Source organism: Ixodes scapularis, unplaced genomic scaffold, assembly GCF_016920785.2.
Source record: "Ixodes scapularis isolate PalLabHiFi unplaced genomic scaffold, ASM1692078v2 PGA_scaffold0__279_contigs__length_252992795, whole genome shotgun sequence".
Lineage (NCBI taxonomy): Eukaryota > Metazoa > Arthropoda > Arachnida > Ixodida > Ixodidae > Ixodes > Ixodes scapularis.
This window is the reverse complement of record NW_024609835.1, coordinates 27390983-27408238: the sequence shown is the minus strand read 5'-3', so window position 1 is coordinate 27408238 and position 17256 is coordinate 27390983.

Below are 17256 nucleotides of genomic sequence, written 5' to 3'. Positions count from 1 at the left end.
CTACGTCCGCAGTTGTCTCTGAGTGTTCACAAATTGTAGTCAATAATGATGCAGTTGCTCGTGGCTTTATTGTAAACGAAAGTCGAACGCGTGTTTTAAGCGGTACCGACTCTTGATCTGGTGAGGCTGCATAAGGTTGTCAAGTCGCGTCACGTGCAAGTTCCAAATACAAACATCTATAGTCGGTCACAAGTTAAGTGTAAAGTGGAAGCTCCTTCCACCTGTTTCCACTTTAGCAGAGCGAGCACTGGCGAGGAGGCGACAATTTCTATAGCGTTCGTTCTGCTAAAGTGGAAAGAGGTGGGATGAGCTTCCACTTTGCTCTTGAACTGTCACTGACTAACTACAGCCGAAGGTGCCTTATAGCAGGATTGGGCTGTATCGCGCTACAAATGTATCGCGATAGTATTTCAGAAATACATTTCGTATCTGTATATCTGTATCGCGATACCCTTTTTTCTACGGTATCTGTATTCCTGTATCGAAATACATTTGTAATGTTTCTTTGTATCGCGATACAATCAGGGTGAAATGTATTTCGTTACATTTCTTGAGAGATACTCTCTCCCCCCCCCCCCCCCCCCCCCCCGAAAAAAAAAAAGAAAAACCCGAACGCACTTCTTTTTTTTTTTTTTTACTTTTGAGGGCACTAGGGTCAAGGAGATGCTGGGGCATTGTTACCATGCAGACCAAGGTTCCTTCCGATTCTCCTAATTAGGTTTTATACGTCTTCTTCTCTCTTCTGAGAAGTGTTGCGTAGTCGGGGATTCAAACCAGGTGGCGTGCCAGGAGTGGAATCATAGCATCTTCTTCCGCAGGTCCTTAGGTAGGAATTTCTTGAGTCATTCTTTGCTGGCATCCTATTGCCGCTGCTAACCGCCTCTCTTGCTTTGGCGTGCACAATACACCCAGCCGCCAAAGCTGAGTCAGAGTCCGTTGCAGCACGAGCCTGGCGGTGGTTGACTTGAAATAGTAGGATAACTCACACACTGAAGTTCAACATTTATTCGAATCCTTTTGCGGCTGCACCCGCAATATTACACCCCTCAATGATACGTCATCAGCCGACGTGAACGCCGACCCGCTCCTCTGGTGATCCGAAACCCGGGCGTACACCTGCGAGCGACTCGTCGCGAGCGCGGTGTTTCTCGGAGAGCTCGCTCCTGTGTCGGCAATATCACGTCGCAATCTACGAGATCTCTGTTTGGATTATGCTAGTCGAAACTTGAGGACTGCAATCTATGCGTCGGTGGCGGAGGGTCGGCAGGAAGGACCTTCACAACAGGGATGCCACCGTATCGGTTTTTCAACCGTAACAGAAGATGAGACATGTGTTCCAGAGTGCTTCACGTGGTCCACTATTCTCGAAAATTCCAAATTACACTGCCTGCACGATCTCCAACGAGGTAACTTACAACGAAAGTACGTACTATTCTTTCCTACAGCAGCGTGGTAAAGTTTCATGTTGAAGGCCACACCTACAGATTAAGAAAACTAGTTCATTCCACCGTGACGTCATGTGATCAATGTTGACAGGTTCGTTCTTATTGCACAGGGGCGTGGTGACGTTTTTATAGGATTTAGGATGACATAGAATTTATTTAGAGGTCGTAGTCTTTTCGGATCCCTCGTCAGAAAGACAGGATGTCAGGAGAAGGACCACGGTCAGTCCTTGATAAAACTTTTTTTTTTTTTTTAGCGTTTTGAAGATTCCTCGTCGTCCGAAACCACTACCTTCAAGGCAAAGTGCCAAGACTACGGGAAACTAATATTGGGATCAAAAACTTCCACTTCAAAGTTCAATCTTCATCTCATTTGGCGTCTCAAATAAATTCTGAAAATGTATTGCAGTATCAGTATTTCTGTATTTGTATTTCTGCCCTCCCTAAAATGTATTCCTGTATTTGTGTTTCCAAATACTTTATGTATTTCCGATACGTATCGCCGATACACTTTTACAGATATATTTCAGTATCAGTATTTTAGCTACTATTTTAATGTATCCCAGTATTTGTATTTCCAAATACATTTTTTGAGTATCTCTGCCAACCCTGCCTTATAGATAGGGTTTCGTGTTTTCGGAGTTTATTTTTCGTGAAATTCGGAGGGTGTTGTTCAGAGTTCATTTTTTAGCGAAAATTCGGTGTTTATCGGAGTTTATTTTTCGCGAATCCCGAATTCTCCGAAATTCGTAGATTAATTTCGCAGTGTTTCTTATTAAAAGACAATAAATAATAACCTCATGCCAACGTATGCCAGATAAAAAATAAAACGCGCTCGTACCAATTAAGATTTCTTCAGTTGAATTTGGCGTTGGTGTCATTGGCAATACTAATTTGTCCCACGACAAAAGTCGCACACAAGTGTGGCTTCGATAAACGTCGATACCTTAAAGTCAATAAAATGCCGGAGGGAGCCGCAAGGAAGCTCGTAGTCATCCCATCAATCTATCCCGCGGCCGCGCGAGGTGGAGTGGTTAAGGATGTAATAGAGAAGTTTCAACTGCCCCTCTTCCCTATTTTATACAATTTCTATGGTCCATAGCTTTCACTGTTACCCCCAGAAACATACCTTCTCCTTTCTCTAAATCGCAAATCCCATGGCCCAAACTGGAAACCAAAAGAGTGGCTTTTCTCGTGACACGAACGGTACGATGACCTGTCTCCCTGAACGAACCTTGACGAGACAAGCCGTAAGACCCCCTTTTGACAACGGCCCGAGGCTTGAAAGATAATTATGGTGTCATTTTCCTAGGACCATTGACTTCTATGGTCACCGACATCTTAAAGGGGCCTTGCAACAACTTTTTGACTGGTTTTTAATTTGCACCGAACCTGAACGCACTGAACGTAGTAACTTAATGAAACTTTTCTTTTCCCTAATTTCGCTTTATTTTAGAAGTTATAGGCAAATTAAAATTACAAAAACGAGCCAAAAATAACCTCGTTCATGACCTCGTAGATCTTGGCTTGAGTGGCCGTGAAGTAGAGGAGGGGAAGTGAGCTCCTCGAGCGCTCACGGCTGCCGCACTCCGTGTCGACGGCTCGAGAGGGCGCCACTAAAGCATGTGTTGGATAGGCTGTATGAAGCAGGCGGCCAGGGCGGCTCGCATTGCATTTGCTGCGCGATTAAAGACTAATTCGGCGTAACACTTCATTGGCCAGAAACGACCGCAAACACGGGGTAAAGATCAGTTCGCGCTGCCATACCGCCAAATGGCCAAATCGACAGCCAAACCCGCGCCGAAGGCCTTCGGAACGCTCGGAATCGGTGGGATCCTCGAGCCAGTATACGACCGCAGCGCCGCCGCGTACATCCGAGACCTTTCTACGCTCGCCACTCGTGAATGCCTCATCCCACGACCCCTTTCTAGTATGCACCGTTTTTATCGCCGCTTGGTGACGGGTATGTCGACGGGTCATTTCTTGTTTCCGCACTTTATAAACGGCATTTGTTTCTTTTCTGATCTAAAATACTGAACAAATGCTACTTTCATAACTAATTGAAACGGTTCGCGCCACTTATATTTTGTATTTCGGCTAAAAAATGATGTTAGCGGCTCTGACCAGTAGTAAGGCCAGGACCAAAGACGCGCGCTTTTGGTACCGCGGGTCGCCCTCGTAGTTGGAGGAGGTTTCCGCGTCGTCCGGTTAAAATATGGCGCACTGATATTTAGTCACTCTCTCCTTGCCCGCTGGCTTGCCTGAACCTCAAGAGACGTGGAAACCGCAAAAAAGGTAGAAGCTTAAAAATGATTGCAGGGCCCATTTAAGAAAGGCAAGGCGTGGCGAGTTTCGATCATCTTATACCGCTCTAGGTTGCTGCATTCGCCGATAAAAACGCCCATGTCACGAAGTAAAAAGTGTGGATAACGAGCCACGCCCAGCGTTTCTTCAGTTGTCAGCGACTATAGTCTGGTATACATCGATTGAAGAACCTGGGAGCCATTCTGTAACATACAGAAATCTGAACACTCATAGAGTAAAAGAAAGTAATGAAAGAAACAATGTTCACGCTCCTACTGCATTGCCTTTTTTTTTGGGGGGGGGGGGGGGGGGAAGAGGGGGGGGGGCATTTGCTTTATGGGGCTATCACATTGACTGCGAATCGATAATGAACAACGTTTTGACGGTATGCGACTGACCTCTGGAACCAGTTGTAATATATTTACTTTTTTTATGACGTCATTTGCCTTTTATTACGTTTACGCGGCGTGACACGGTTAGCACGGAAAAAAGGTCGACACTTTTCCTCTTCTTACGTAGACAAGGTATTATTGACCAACATTGAAGTTTCCGCCTAAGTTTGTGCCCCAAATTAGGGGTAGTATTTATGACGGCCTTGATGCCCAGCTTCGTCGATTGAAGACATCGATTTTCATCGGTGCTCTTTCCCGGCTACTTTGGCTTCATCGTCACTGACATCAACACTCCCGCACCCCATAAAGCACGGACCGTCTTCCTCGAACTTCAGTGGGCATGTGCAAGCGGCAGGAATGCAGAGTCGTCGAACCCTCATGTATTTCCTTTGCAGGTCAGTCCCATCCCTTCGTTGCATCGTAAGCGCACGAACAATGTTAACCTGCTGCTTTTGCCATGTCTAAATGTTCTTCTTGGTACTATTTGGGATTGCCTTTATGTTGTTGAACTATTGCTTTTGGGGGTGATATCGAACAGAATCCAGGCCCGCTTAAGGAGGACCCCAGCAAAAGCTCTAACGATTTAATATCGATGCTGAGGGCCCCAGCAAAAGCTCTAACGATTTAGTATCGATGCTGAGGGCACTACATTGCAAAATGGACAAAAATCACGTTGAGGTCTTGTCTCAGATAAATGAAGTGAAAGAAATTCACCTGAATCTTGAGAGACAAATGACCAGCATAAACAATCGGCTTACTGTCGTAGAAGAAAAAATAGCTGCCTCGGACATTTTTGTGGCTAGCGCGGTGTTTAACGCAGACTGTGCCTATCTCAAATGCTCTACTCAAGATACTGTATTTTAAATACTTTTTGAAGTATCTTCGTATCTTGCAAATACTTTTGATCGAGAGTATTTAATACTCTATCTTAATTACATTTCTGAGTATAAGGTACTCATTATCTCAAATACATTTTTGACATTCCGCCATTTTTCTAGTTGTTCGGTGGGAAGTGGCGTGGGCGTGGCACGATCAAACGTGAACATTCTTTCGAGCAACCAAATCCCGTTGCTAGCTCTGACTTGCTACGGTGACTTTGGTTGAGCTCGTGAAAAAAACATGGCTTTTTTGCCGATTGTGACTCATATTTCAGACAAAAGTTCGTACAATGAAGGTTTTCCCCTCGCCTTCCCAAAAGCGCCTTTTGTTTCCTAGAGTTTTCTCCCAAAAAATCCCCGAACAAAACGGGTGGTTTTACGGAAGTTAGCATTGCCACGATGGGGCGCAACGCAGACCGAGAAACGACCTACGATAACAGTGCAGACTTGGTTGTCAAGAAAATAATAAATAAAAGAAAATAAAAGGTGGACAGAAAATTTTTTGTTGTTCTTTTGCTTGTATGTTTGACTTTCCTATGGCAAAACGTCTAGGCTTTCTTTTGTTTATTTTCTTTTTGTCTTCAGTCCATCACTTATTGCAATCGCGAATCCACTGTCTAAGCCAGTGGTTCTCAGCCATTGAAGTTTCGTGGACCCCTTGTGGATCGGCGGATAAGGTGGAGGACCCCGCTCGTGCTAAGGGGAAGGGGAACGTATAGGTGAATTATGATAGTGATTTTATAAATGGACATACCTAAGGGCTAGTGTGAGGTACACTTCTCTTACTGATATATACACGAGAAAACTCACCCGAAAAATGGAACATTTTTTCTCAATCTGAGAAAAGACAACTTCTACTGCCGAACTTGACCGATGAGGCTGGGCTTCGCGGACCCCTAGAGTGCCTTCGCAGACCCCAGAGGGTCCGCGGACCCCCATTTGAGAACCACTGGTCTAAGCGAACATTGATAAGCAGAGAACAGGACAGGAAACAAACTAAAAGCTGGATGACCTCTCAAATTCCCTACAAAGCGCCCCCCAACGCTATACATGATGGGGAAAACAGCTCAGGTTTTCCCCATCATGTATAACGTCAGCCAACTGGCCCAGTTCTCCACCTTATTACCCCCCAACGCTGGGTGCCTTTCTAAACACAACCTACTTGAAGAAGGTGCGACCACTGCCGTGGCTATTATGTGGAAGCTTCGTTATCCATTCACTCATATCCGTATCCCTAGTTCGTTTATAGTGAACTCCCCATATTGGGAATATGGATTGTAGGTAAACGATGCGTCTAAGGTGCACCGCAGAACGTAATATTCAGCGATGTCACTTTAGCTAAAGCGACCTCTTTATTTCTGTCACAGAAATGTTTTGTGACATGTATCCGTGATATTGACGCGCGCTTTGCCGAGCGAGCGCGAGGCCAAATGTTACCGCGCTTGGCTCTCGCACGGAGCCTCCGGGTTCGATTCCAGGGAGCAGACTCTTCTTTTACTTGTCCTTTCAACTTGGCATCCTCGTAAGTTCGAGAACCTTGTCGTCTGACCGAGTTACGAATGTTCTACGTGTGGAACGTTCTACGCCGAACGTTCCAGCAACCCACGCGGGTACAAAAGGTGCTCCGCGTGGCGGTAGCGAAAGCTTGCGCTGGAAACCTCCTTGGTTCGATTCCCACCGCCCTCGCCCGTTTCGATCTAGATGGGTTTCGTACCGGCACGCGTTCATGTAATCACTACTGCGTGATGCACGTTAAAAAGCCCAAGTTAGCGGTTGTACTGCACTGGCTAAATTTTTCATCTACAGCTAAGCTACCGGTCACCTGTTAAGGCGTACTAACACCAAGGCTGCATAAACATACACAAGCAAGCCAATTTTTTTTTTTTTGGTTTGGAATTAGTCTTGTTTCGGCGCTTCATCCTGCTCTTTTGCCGACATTGACGCCTCCGACGCTAGCTTTTCTTTATTTTGTTTTGGGCACAAGTTCGCCCCATTAAACGTTTAGGTTCTTCAGTTATTCGCCGCCTCATCATTTGTCATTTGTGACAATATTCTGCTCCTCATAGTTGGAATGCATGAAAAAGCCCTGCGATGTTGTTTCTTTTTTTTGTTTTTTTTTTTGCCGTTTTGTGTTGCGCGCAAATTAACCATTCTGGTAAACCAGATTTGCTCAAATGTATAATTGTTGTTGTCACTGACGTCGATACAAATTACGCAATGCGCGGAAGTATCTTCAAAAAAATTTAACTACATTTCTAAGTATTTGTACTTTACTCAAGATACTTTACAGTGAAAGTAACTTGAGTAGTATTTTAAATACTTTATGAAGCAGGTATTTAGTAACTTAACTTAAATACTTTTATCAAGTATTTTGTCCAACACTGCTGTTCGGAACGAAACAGTAGCTCTAAGTCGTCGTTTAGATGATTATGAAGACAGATCTCGGCGTGAAAACTTAATTTTCCACGGCTTTCCTGACAAACATCAGAATCGTGGGCTGAGTCAGAAAAAACAAAGAATTGAAGTGGTTCCGTCTGCTTTGAACTCGCAACTATCTGATCAAGCGATCTCTCATGCTCATAGGTTGGGCAAGTTCTTTCCCAATAAATGCCGTGCGGTAATTGCAAAGTTATCAAATTCGAAGGACAGGAATTCTATTTTGGCAGCCAGGGCAAAGTTGAAGTCGTTTGGTTTTAGTGTTGGTGAGGACTTCTGCATTTCCGCTCGAACCTCGCGCAAGAAGTTGTAGCTGCTCGAATATGGGAAAGCTGGTAATCAGCAGTTTTCAGTTCGCTACAATAAGTTGTACATCAACAGAAAATTCTTCATCTATTGTCCCTCATCAGACAGTGTCTGTGAATTATACGCCAACAGAGAATCACCTGCTCACGCAAGTCGAAATTCGAGTAAAGTCGTAGACAATGAAATACCATTATCGTAACTATCATGCAACACCGTAATCCCCGTTAGGAAGATTTCTTTTTTCAAACATCCGCAGTGTCGTTAACAAACGAGAGGAACTGTCAGCATTAATCGACACGTGTAGCGCCGATGTAATAATACTTACTGAAACGTGGCTGTCTGCCAAAATTGATGACAAAGAAGGTTTTGAGTGTGAGAAGCCTTTTAATATTTATCGGTCTGATCGCGTCGTTAGATTGGGAGGAGGTGTATTAATCGCCGTCACAGAAAATCTGCACTCTTTTGTCTCTCATGCATCATGCTTGGAAATGCCGAAATGGTATGCGCGTTAATCACTGTGACATGATCGTTTGTGCCTGTTATTGGCCACCAAACGCTTCCTTAAAGGGGCGGTGCAACGATATTCCATTGAAATGTTTTTTTCACTTTACACGAGCTTACTGGCATTAGTGGGACTCAAGGATACTCGCACGCAACACCATTGACCAAGAAACTCTTTTGTTGCGCTGTAATTTCGAGGACCAAACCGAGTGTTTTCATTCAATCTCTCCTTCGCAAAACCTGATGACGTAGCTGGGCGGTAGCAGTACCGCCCAGTGACGATATTTGAATGCGGCTCATAGATTAGACCCGAGCATGGCGTGGACACTCGATTTGGGCTCGTGATAATCGATAGCTCGAGAAGCATTCGGGTAGTGTCCTGTGTCCAATCGCTGCAATGACGACAACAGCCGGACTATAACAATGTCTTGAACTCAGCGCGTGTCCTGTACCTTGCCAACCCCAGCGCATGGCTATGATCAACATTGGCGGCATAAAATTGGCTCCAGATCACGTGGCCGCTTGTTCTGGCTGCGAACTGAGGGGGTGAACTCTGCTCGTTTTTATTTTTTTTTTTTTTTTTTTTTTTTTTCTGCGACTTCGATTGCGTGTGGTGAAAAACGAACGGGTATTTCACAGGTCATTAACGTCAGGGATCCGTTCTAAGCGATATTTGGGCAAAATACTAAAATCGTTGCATCGCCCCTTTAACTTTCTGTGCACAACTTCATGGCGTTTTAAACAGCCTTGTTGTAAGATGTCCGCACTCGCCAGTTTTTTCATTAGGTGATTTTAACTTTCCAAAAATATTATGGGCTGGTATGTGCCCTGTTTCGTGTGATCTTTCTGGTGAAACATCCGTGTTCATAAATTTGTGCACAGATTTTAATTTCTCCTAGTTAATAACTCAACCAACCAGGGTCACCTCGTCAAGCTCGAACATATTGGATCTCATCCTCACAACTACACCTAACCTCGTTCATTCTCTAAGTCTCTACTGGCAACAACGAAAAAGTGACGTCAGTGGAAGTGCAGCGGTTCACTCTTTGGACTGTAGAATTTGTTCCCAACTGATCCGAAGCAGTTTCATGGTGTCAAATGAATGCTTTGGAAGCTCGCTCCAGTCCCCGCGCTCCAGCAGGGAACAAATGATTGGCATATTCTATTTTTTAGACTGCTCACCCGACTGGCAAGCTTGCCTTCCACTGACGTCACGGCCCTGAAAAGTGCGGGTATATTTGAATGTTGGTTTTTGCATAATTTTCATTTGCCGATTTCGCAATAACTATTCTGAATTTCGCGGTACTAAATAGCATATCGGAAAGGGTAAAGGCTGGGGAGTCAGAAAATATAGTTAGTTGAGGTAGCTAAAAAAAATCGCCGAAGTACTCCTTAAAGAGTATGCCCAAACGTATACGGGATTACAGCAAAGCTAACTACCCTGCCATGAATGATGAATCGGCAAAATTTCTGGACGAATATATGCAGAATTTTTCTAATCACACTATAGAATTCAATTGGTCTATTTTGAAAGTCAAAGTTAATTATCTTATAAACAAATACGTACCCCTACGAACTATCTGGTACAAAAACCGGTCCCCTTGGTTTACTGTTTCTTTAAAGCACCGGCGAAATAAAAAGAGACGACTGTTCCGCAAAGCAAAGCAGTTCAATAAACCTGACTTGTTGTGTGCGTATCGGAATATTGCAAGCTTCTTTAAGAATGGAGTGAAAAAAGCCAAAAACATACTTTTTAATGATGCCCTACCATCCTTATTGACAAGTGACATAAGAAATTTTGGAATATAATTGATGGACAAAAAGAGAGTGTGATATCGCTAGTCGACCATAATGGAGTCTCAGTTCCAAGGTCGGAATGTTCATCGATCTTTACTAAATGATATGTGTTTTCTCAGTCTTTTATGCCACTGTTTTTGTTTTTCTTTTTTTGTGTTTTGCCCTGAATATGATCTTGCAGTTTTTCCACTTATGGATCCTGTTACAATTGATTGCATTGGTGTTTAATAAAAGATTTGAAAGTTTCTTCTTTATCTGGAACTGACGGGATTAATTCTAAATTTCTGAAAAACACTGAAATGCACTCTTCTGTAATGCTATCTGAACTTTACTCGCAGTCCCTAGATCTTTGTTTGTTGCCCAGCGATCTGAATGTGGGTAAAGTGGTGCCTTCGTTTAAATCAGGTGGTGCTCACTCTCCTCTTAATTACAGGCCTATATCTATAACTAGTGTTCCATGTAAAATGTTGGAGCATATCATTTATTCTAACCTGGTTAACTTTCTTGACTCCAACTTATTTTTCACATATCATCTGCATAGTTTTTGTAAATTATTTTCATGTGAAACGCAACTGGTTTGTTTCACGAACGATCCTTTTTCTGCGCTAGACAATAATCTTTCAATCGACTGCATATTTCTTGCAGTCTTTGATTTAGTCCCTCACCAACTGCTCTGCATAAAAAAAAAAAAAAAACTAAACATTGACTCTAACATTTTTGCATGAATCGAAAGTGTTCTCTCCAACAGAACACAGTTTGTATCTGCAAACAACTCAAACTCTCTATCCTGCCCAGTTAGTTCGGGTGTGTCGCAAGGTTCCGTCCTCGACCCCCTTCTTTTCCTCGTATACATAAATGACCTCGTTAACAATGTCCGTTAACAATGTCCAATCATTCATAAGGTGGTTTGCAGATGATTGTGTCATTTATCGTGTAATCCAATCTGATATTGATCCGTCTTTTCTTCAGACTGACCTTGATTTAATTACTAAATGGTGTGACATCTGGAAAATGCGCCTTAATGCCAATAAATGTAAATTAATGAGAATTTTACGGAAAGCTGCCTGGTACTAACCCTCCTCAATATAATTTAACATTGGTTCTGTTCTTGAACAGGTGACCTCGTACAAGTACCTATAGGTGTCCATTTAACATCTGACCTCTCCTGACAAACTCACATTAATTTTATTGCTAACAACGCTAATCGCATGCTAGGTTACTTACGTCGCAACTTCACAAGGGCTACTTCAACATTAAAACTACTACTGTACAATACCCTAGTTAGATCCAAGCTTGAGTATGCGAGTTCGGTGTGGGATCCAGGCCATGAATTTCTTATTAATCAAATTGAATCCGTACAGAATCGTGGCGTACGCATTATTTCGTATAATTTCTCACGTTTTTTTAGTGTATCATCGATAATACAAACTTTACATCTTCCGAATCTTTCTTTGCGTAGAAATTTATCTCGTTTGTCCTTATTTCACAAGATTTATCATCGAACCAGCATCTAAGTGAAGAGCTTTTTTTCTGAACCATCGTATGTATCCCATCGAAATGATCATCACCATAAAGTCAACGTTCCTTTCAGGCGCACGAAGCTCTTTTTTTATTCTTTTATCCAAAATACTACTAATGACTGGAACCACCTGCCCACCTCCATCGCCACAATCATAGACGCTCCTGCATTCAAGTCTGTCATTGAAAACTATTATGTTAACTAATATGTGTTGAATTCTATTTTTTGTACTTTTGTTTTTCCTCCACTCCCTTCTGTAACGCTGTGTGGCATTGAAGGTATTGAAATAAAGAAAAAATATTCTCAGACGCAAACAAACTAACAAATAAATACACTCCATGAACCTCCAGAAAGTAAATAAAATGTAAAAAAAATGGCGAAAAAAAAGACAAAAAACCATAACATGCTTGTAACTTCATTAATTACTCGGATGGTCACCGGCGAAATTCGAGTCTTTCAAACGTCGTGTCCACAAAGAAAGTGATTCCCGTGTCGTGAGTATTTCGTGGTGTCTTTATTTGTCGTTAGTCCACGCAGTGGGTGTTACATGTAAAGCTTGTGAGTGCGTAAAAGGGCAGTCGAAGTTCAGACGTTTCATCGCGTAAAAATAAAACGACGTGAAGTGACATTTATACGTTTCTGAGACGCTGACAGCCGACGCTGCGTGAAACGTTAATGTGTCTCACGCGGGTGGAACAAAGTTGTCATTTCTGTTCCACCACAGAGGCACTCCGTGTCGGGACGGCCCACAGGCACAGCAAAAGCACAGTGGAAGGCAACAAGCGGGTTCTGGGGGCATTCAAAAGGAGCGCCCTGCCCTTCTCACCCTGGCAGTGACTGTACACCAACACGCTAAACCAGACTCGGTGCGAGAGGATGCCTCTGCGCATGCGCGGTACCGACAGCAGCGCCACCGAAGAGGCATGACGTCAGGCACTTTTGTTCTCCGAGTCGTTCACCTCGCTCCCGATACCTTTACTGTATGTACTGCTGCTCCAAGTTACGGTAAAACGAGTCGCAGCCGTCCCTTGCTGCGTGACGGGCGACGGTCTACTGATCGTGGCCATTCTTGTCCGTTTCCAGGCGCCGTAAGTAACACCCTAAGTGGCGTAGCGTACCGCGTGGGGGCGCCTGTCGGGTAGGCTGCGCATTAGCCGCCGCTCATCCCCAGGACCGCGAACTTCGTACGGACCGATCCAAGGAGCCCGGACACCCGACACTCGCTGGCCGCCTCTTGTTTCTCGCGCCGTCGGTGCCTGGGAGCCCTCGTGGGACGACCTCTCCACGAATGCCTTTGCGCTGACGGCTTTTGCCGTGCAGTGAAGTCATTGCATTGACGGTCGGGTCTATAAACTCCCTAACTGGGTACCGATTCAATTACAGTACATGGACTACAATAATTTAATTCTTATTCTGAATATAAGTTACCTTTTTTTCCATGTATAAACCCAAAACTTTTTTTTTTCCTTTGCACCGGGTGCGCTTAAATCTAAAACACGTACTTTTTTTTTTCGGCATTTGTTGTTACATTTTTTGCTTTTAGTTAGAACTGCTTTAGTGGGTTTTCTTTAACCTCTCCCTAATAGCGAGTTTGTTTCACGGCACTCGTGCCCACGCGTGCCCACTCGCAGCGTGGAACGGGTTCGTTTCGGCCGGCACTCCACGAGTGGTTGCACTCTCCGAGTTCGTTACAGCGCTGACACCCCACGCGTGCGTGCACTCGCTGCACCGAGAAAATCGGGAGTGCGCCAAAATGCAATCCCGTCATGCCTCGCTCCGGCGGGGCCGGTGAGGAGCGGGAGCAGACGACGAGGGTTCGTCTGCTACGATGTGTCGCGGAACCGAACGGAAAAAAAGTAGATTTTCTGATAGAAATCGCGTCCCGCGGGCCACGAAATCAAACGCGAGCTTGAATTGTGAGCGTCTGCTATTTCCCGAAGAAAGCAATTGACAACCCGTGATTTATTTGCAGGTTTTAAATCGCTCTGTTGCCGTACAAACGCTGAAATATACCAGTGTGTAAAGGAATGCTCAGAACAAACGTAACAGCGGCCCCCGAGATATCTATCACCATCCGTGTGCGGGGGAAGAATTTAAAATTTGTCGACAAAGCTCCCCCAGCAGAAACCTCCGACTGCTCAATAAGCATCAGAGAAAGCTAAAGATGGTAACTTTACCCGAGGATTGGGCAACATCATCATGTTTAACATTTACCTACGTCAGCTAACTTGCCCCGTCGTATTTTGTTCGAGAATGTTCTCGTTCTCGACGCCCTCACCAAGGCTAATATCTGATCCACCTATAATGACGATCCAAATAGAAAGTCCCAGTTTTGCTGGATATTCCAACAGGCTAGTTTTAAGCCGCACCCTTTCAGCGGTTCACGCGTAATACCATGTTCAAACGGATCATGCTTGTGCTCGGACAGCATCATCAGTTTTCTTCAGTGTAAACGGTTATAAGAATTGAAAGATCGCAACCAGCTGCTTTGTAGACAGCTGGTTGCGGCAATTTACGCCGTCTGTAACTATCTCTACGGCAGCCGAGCTGCTTGAAGTCATCGCAACTATAAACTACAGGTTGCAGCGACCAACGTTTCTAGATAAACGTTGGTAGCGACTGCAATCTCGCATTCCCACGCATCACTCCGATCAGAAAGGCGCTAGTTTCGGTTTAAAGTCGGTACCTTTTCTACAACATAGATGGCGGCAGCGTCAGTCTTCTGCACTCGGTGCATTTGGCGAGTTCGTTTGAGTCCAGTTTTCCGTGCAACACTCTGAGAGTGCGATGCATTCTGGGAGAGAACTCGAACGGTGCCAGTGCGTGTGAAACGAACTCGCCATAAAATAATTGTCACCTGTACAAAAGGATGGGCTTTTCGGATAACCTCCAGCATACGCTCGTTGGCTTTCGCCGTGCTCCGCTGCGCGTGCACGCTCGAGAGACGCCGAAGCCTTGCCGAAGGTTCCGCCTCCGCGCGCGCTGGAGCCACAACACGAGTGACGTAGCCAGAGAAGACTCTTAACCCTGCCATGGACGACCTGGGTTCGTCCACACTGTTTGTACCGCTCCTCCCGAAGACGAGCTGGGCTCGTCCACGTTGATTCGGGCTCCAATACGCTACCATGGACGAACTCTTCAAGGAAAATAAAAACGTGGTAAATTTCTGAATTTGACGGAAAACTGTTCCAACGCAGGCAACGGTGGATTTAAAAATGGCGGCAACATCTTCTGGTAGCTGCGTTTGTAGTGACGATCTTGCATCAAAATTGGGGCAAAAACGGAGACATTGTGACGTCTCTTCAGAGTTGGAAAACGAGGAAATGAATCTTTTATCGGACAAAAAGAGCAATGCAACTGAGTTATGGGGTTTTAGCTCGGACGGCTTTTATTTCGATGAGGACATCGTGTCGGCCTGTCTGCATTAGACTAGAATCTACGTAAATAATCCCCCTCCTGCTCCTCCACGTTTTCCGTTCACATTGCGTGCAAGGTGATGTGAACTGTCTGCAGTATTACACCCGGCCTGAACGTCCATGTGGAAGATGATGTGAACTGTCTGCGGTAATGCAGTGAAGCCTAACTTTAGACCCCTTTTCTTTTGCAGTGGGTTCAAAGATCTCTCATATAATAAATTTTTGGCATTTGTTTTTGTCCTTTGTATTGCATAGTAAATTTATGGGGCGCATAAAAAGAATCGGTCTTTTCAAATCGTTTTTTTTTCCAAATTTTTGCGGTAAGCAAAGGGTCTCGCCGAAATGGAAAAGGTCTCACCGAAATGGAAAAGGTGGAGTGGCAAACAACGGATGAGAGGAGAGCCACGTGACTGGCGCCCCGTTGCGGCGAGACGCCGAAACGCAGCATCTCGCCGCTGCGGTGAGACGCAAGGACCCGAAAGTGTTTTTCGGATCCTCGTCGCTGCAAAAGCTGCGCGCTGACGTCCAGGTTCCCCCAGAGCCCTTGGAATTCCCCAGGGTTCCCCAAGAAAGGGCTCTTTGATGCTCTGTGCTACCAGATCCTCCCGCTCCAATCTGCGACCGGGCACTCTATGGCTTCGTCGTCGAACTGCCAGGCTTTGTGAGCATAGAAGCGGCTATTGCGGTACTTTCTTCCCCCAGTCTCAGCTGAGACAATAAAGTTGGCTGAGGCGCTTACTTTAAACTGCCGCGATTAAAACGCTAACCATCTTGGTGATTATGCGAAATAATAAAGCATTATTATTGATTACGGGTAGCTCACCAAAAAAGTAATTTAATTCACTTCTTTGGTAACGATAATTAATTTTTTGTGCATAGCCATGCTACTGTAATTAACTACTTTGGGAACAAAGACTGTGATTAAATTACATTTCAGAAGTAATTTACCCAACTATACACGTTTGCAAGAAAGGCTCCTGTGCGCTGCCATTTTGAGCGATGCTGGCGCCCCGTACCGTTTCCGCCATGCTGGGGTGCGCCAGGGGCACGTCAGTGGGGTGCGCGATGATAAGATGGTGCCGTTTGCTGCATCGCCGATGGCTAACGTTAGCGGCACACTTACTGTCTCGGAACGCAGGAGGAGGTATCCACACAGAATCGTAGCATCACATATTGTAGGGTGGGGCATTTTTAAGGGTTGGAGCTGACTCTATAACGATCGCAGCCTCTGTTCCTGCATGTTGTGGAAGCCAGAGCTGCCGCGAGCGCAGCCATCGTTGATGCAAAGGCCATGCGACTTGTGGCGCATTCTGAAGAGCGCCTTGAGACTTTAGATATTTTTAAAAAATTTTCGATTTGTTACCGGTTTAGGCATTTTATTTAATTATCCGTGCTCTTTCGCGATCGAAGACGACACGTGTACGTTTTGTAGTTATTTTTTCAATTTCTTTCTGCGCTCAGTGGTGTATGCTTCGGCGAGAGACGCTTGGCAACATTGTACGACAACCAGCGAACGTCCTGGCTGGAGAGTAGGTCCGCCTCACCTTGGCGCGCGGTTCGAGGTTAAGCCGGGATCCCACTTGCAAAGGGGTATAGTGTGCGATTATCTTCGTATGATTAAAATCGGACGTTTCTAGAAATACCTAAATTGCTAAAAAAAAAAACACACAAGAAAACATGTCCAGTTGCGGACACTGATTTCCACTAGAGGGGGCTGGATGGCGCATTGAGCTAGAGTGCCTTCATACACACGCGCGCTTTTGCTTGAGTGGTGACATCTCGGCCATTTTTCCGCCCAATCGTTCTTTCTATGCATTTTGAAGTGCGCGCAATCCGGTGTCACTCAGCACGAGCGCGTAGCTTTGGCTAATGCATAGACGCCATTTTACCGCCCAAGTCACGCACCAAGTGCGCGAGAGCGTCACGCGATGGCACATTCAGGGCAACAATGGATGTCTTCACCCTGAGACAGACAGACATGTAGGCACCCTACATTGAGCATGCAGGTATGAAGCCACCGGAAGTAAGTGGCTTGTCCCGGAAGTGCTTGACAGGCTTTTCAATTCTTCCGAGTGCTGAATTGAACAGCGTTCAGGGCGCTGGATTTTTCCTGGTCATCCCTAAAAAGCCTGCTTATGGCGGAGTAACGGCGCATGCGGACCCGAGAAGACTCTTGGGAAGCCATTCGATGTGAACATTCTAGTTGATCAAGTGTGAGATGTCCTAAGCTCAAATGCCCTATTCTCAGGATTTAATTTAGAACTG